The 3878-nt window shown below is 45.5% G+C and overlaps 2 protein-coding genes across 3 annotated transcripts in view; both read left to right on the forward strand.

Annotated features, from left to right (window-relative positions):
* Positions 1-845: 845 nt before the first annotated feature.
* Positions 846-3878, forward strand: part of LOC102432866 (arylamine N-acetyltransferase 1) — a 5522-nt gene continuing 2489 nt past the window's right edge. Inside the window, exon 1 of one of the 2 annotated variants that reach the window (XM_023760839.1) lies at positions 846-884. The gene's annotated coding sequence lies outside the window, so the exon portion shown is untranslated. Of the gene's footprint in view, positions 885-3000; positions 3140-3878 lie in introns of those variants that run through there. The other variant, XM_023760837.1, reaches the window with a different exon arrangement.
* The window catches only part of LOC102433484 (arylamine N-acetyltransferase 1-like), a 49392-nt gene continuing 46429 nt past the window's right edge, over positions 916-3878 (forward strand). The window contains exon 1 of the mRNA XM_006097014.2: positions 916-997. The gene's annotated coding sequence lies outside the window, so the exon portion shown is untranslated. The remainder of the gene's footprint in view (positions 998-3878) is intronic.

Genomic DNA, 3878 nt, shown 5'->3' on the forward strand with positions numbered 1-3878 from the left:
GCCGTTTGAAATGAATAAACTAAAAAAAAAAAAAAAGACCGTACCCTTTTATGTAATGATATTACTTTGAATTTATATTAGTTCACACAAACACTCCATCCATGCTTTTGTTCGGGCCCTCCGGTCCAGTTTAAGAACCATTGTGGCCCTCGAGTCAAAAAGTTTGCCCACCCCTGGACTAGAACCATTAGTGCCAAAAAGAGGGCATGAAGCAACAACTGTGTCCCGTAGACAGGCTTTAAGACGCAGCATGGGGGAACTGCATAAGAAACAGCAAGAGTTATACAGCAATATCATTAACGTGAATTAAAAACACAAGCAGAAACACCACATTACTGTGGACACATCACACTCACACCATATATTCAGACTAATTTGGGACACAGGGCCTTGGGGAGCAGGGAGTGGTGAGTGGTACTGAGGATGGGGGATGACTGGCAGAAGAATAAAAACCAAGTGGCTTCATGGAGATGGATGAAGAAATGGTATCATAAATTTGGGAGAGTAATTTAAGATCTTGATTTTTTTCCTGCCTCTTCTAGTTTAATGAATATGCTTTTCCAGGACCGAGGTAAACCCTCACCTCCCACATTACACCTAGGACATCTGGCTTCAGGCTCCCTAAGGCAAGGACTGTGTCAAATACAAGATCATCCCCCTCACTGCCAGTGTGACCTAAGGCCCATCCAATAAGGTAGCCTCCATCCTCTCCAATGAATACATTTGAACAGGAGGCACAGGACAGCCTAAGGCCCCACAACTACATTTCCCAGAGATCCCTGTGTGACTCCAGGGAGGGGCTGTTTCCCAAAACTTCCTGTACTGACCTCAAGTGGGAGGAGTAAAGTCAGTCTAGTTCCTGGTGTGGGTCCTAGTTGAACTGGGTAAGTGACTCTTTTTAGCTTTGAAATGGGGGCTTAATCCTACCTAAAATGTGAGTCCAGGAGGCCAGATACTACAGTGCGCTTGAATTCCAAGTCCAGAGGTTGTTCAGAAGGTAGGTGACACCTTCTTAGAATCCTTATGCTGTAAGGACTGTACATGTGAAGATAATGGACCCTTGATTCACACTGTCTGTGCCCACAGCAGCACCTGCTGGGCCCTTTTTTGGTAACCTGCTCTTTCCCTGCCCCAGGGCCCTCATTTTAGTTTCTCACAAAACGGCCGACCCCAGCTTCTCTCACTCAAAAATAGTAACAACTTCCTGTCAATTATCTAATGTACCCTGCCCAGAGACTTATTTGTTGGCCTTTTATGGGTTTTAAAAGTTCAGAGCCAACTTTAAAAAACATGCAGATATCACCTGCACATCTGAGTTTGTCTGAGTTTCTGCTTTTCCTTAGGAGTGGGAAAAACAAAATCAAAAAACAAAAACCCACTGGAAACTCCCCTGTTACAGCTGATCTCCACGCATGGGACTCTCTGGGCCACCTCACAGGCTCTCAGAACACCAAGCAGAGTTGAAGGAGGGTCTGTGGGTGAGGCTTGCCCGACAACCTCTTTCCCATCCGGAAAATCACTGGGCTGGCCACTTGCGCCTGGGACTGAACTAGGTTGTAGTGTCCTTACAGTGGGTCTCAGAGCCGAAATAAAAAGAAAGGGAAGGGAAGAAAGGGCAGGAAGAGGAGGGGAGGGAGAAGGGAAACGGAGAGGAAAAGAAAATAACAGCACAGGCAAGAAAAGCCACTCAGAAACACTCCTTAAAATTCTTCTAATCAACTCAGCAATTCCATTCCTTGGTATAAACACAAAATCATTGAAAACACATACTGTACTGAAAAATGTACTTGAACACATTCACAGCGGCACTATTCACAACAGTCAAAGGTGGAAACAAGCCAGATGCTCATCAAGGAAGGAAGAGACAAAGGAAAATAGGGAGTCCATACCGTGGAACATTACTCAGTCATAAAAGGGAATGAAGTATTGACATGTGTCACACAATAAGTGAACCTTAGAAACGTTATGCTAAATGAAAGGAGGCAGCCACAAAATGTGCCATGTTATATGATTACGTTTTTATGAAATATCCGGAATAGATAAATCCCCAGAGACCGAACGTAGAGTGGTGGCTGCCAGGGGCTGGAGGGAATGGGGAGTAACTGCTCAGTGGGTATGGGGTTACATTTCCTGCTAATGAGATATTTGGAAACTAGATAGAAGTGGTGATTGCACAAAACTGTGAATGTACCAAATGGTACATCTGTTCACTTTAACAGGGTTAGTTTTATATTATGTGACCTTCACATCAGATATTTTAAAAAGTCTATTCAGAAATGCCAGGAATCCCGGGAGTGGGGTTGACAATTTCACCCCAGTCCAGAAGTGTACTGTGCGGCTTGTAGCCTTGGGGTGGCGGCAGCATTTCTCCTCCTTCCCCAGGTCCTCATTTCAGTTCCTCAAGCACAAAACAGGGCGTCCACTCCTCCCCTCAAAAGGAAAATTTTAAATTGTCAACTCTCTGTTGTCCAGAGACTTTTTGCTTGGCCTTTACCATCTTCAGCTGAGCAGCTGTTTCTGTGGACTGGCTCTCGGGCCTGCTCCCGGGACCTGCCTGACCTCTGCAGGCATTCACCCAGTGGGGGGGCTGAGAGGCAAGCTCAGTGCACCATGGCCTGTTGAACGATGGCCTCTGAGCAGGACTAGCCTAGCAACTTCCCTTTCCATCCAGAAAGTCAAACAGCTGGCCACTTGCCCATGGGAAGGGAGGTAGGTGATAGTGTCATTCCACTGAAATGCCAGCCTTCGCTGGGACAGAGAAAAGGAAAGGGATAGAAAAAGAAAACAAAACAAATACCCACAAAGAAAGTCACTCACTATCACTCCTCAAAATTCTATTCTGCACCAGAAATCTAGACAGTAGGTATATTTCAATCCATAATTGAACTTGTGGTGCCTATAGCCTTGAGGTACGACAGCACCATCTCATGGGTGAACTAGCTTTGGATTAATCTGTTTTTAATTTTTCCATTTTAGGTTCTTGCCTACAAATTTATTTGGGGAAAGACTAGGACTTTCTTTAAAAACAACACAAAACTGAAAACCACTGTTGTCCATGAAAGATGTAGAGATCCTAGAGACTGGGAACTGATCAGTAAGTTCTTCAGATCAACCTATTTTCCAAGGGTACATCAAAAAGGTAATTTGTAATTAAAGTACCATGTCACTAGGACAAATTACAGCAGTCAGTTCAATAAAGCAACAAGGATCCATTTGACCCACAGAAGAAAGCAAGTCTCTTCTGCCTGATATTCAAGGCCCTCTGAAGCTGCCTGTGCATCTACCTTTCTTTTGCACGACTCTCCAGAATGACCACTGATGTGTCTTTTTTTTTTTTAAATATATTTTATTGATTTTTTACAGAGAGGAAGGGAGAGAGATAGAGAGTTAGAAACATCGATGAGAGAGAAACATCGATCAGCTGCCTCCTGCACATCTCCTACTGGGGATGTGCCCGCAACCCAGGTACATGCCCCTGACCGGAATCAAACCTGGGACCTTTCAGTCCGCAGGCCGACGCTCTATCCACTGAGCCAAACCGGTTTCGGCACCACTGATGTGTCTTAAGTCAGGTTCCCCAGAATCAGACACTGAGACAAGGATCCATGTGCAAGTGACTTGTTAGGGAAGTGCCCCGGGGAGAAACCCAGTTTCAGCCTGGATGTGAGTTCTAACTCAAAATGTGTCCCGACTCCAGGCAAGGTGGCTGGACTTTCAAAACCTCCCACCAGTCACTCATTGACTCAGAGCTGCCCTGGCAGGATATGCATTCCCTGGCCCATCCAACCCTCTGCAGTGAAGGCAAAGCAGCTCAGAGCCACAGGGTCCTCACAGAAGAATCTAGGGCAGTGTTTCAACTTCCTAATGCCGCGACCCTT

This window comes from Myotis lucifugus, unplaced genomic scaffold, assembly GCF_000147115.1.
Source record: "Myotis lucifugus unplaced genomic scaffold, Myoluc2.0 scaffold_194, whole genome shotgun sequence".
Lineage (NCBI taxonomy): Eukaryota > Metazoa > Chordata > Mammalia > Chiroptera > Vespertilionidae > Myotis > Myotis lucifugus.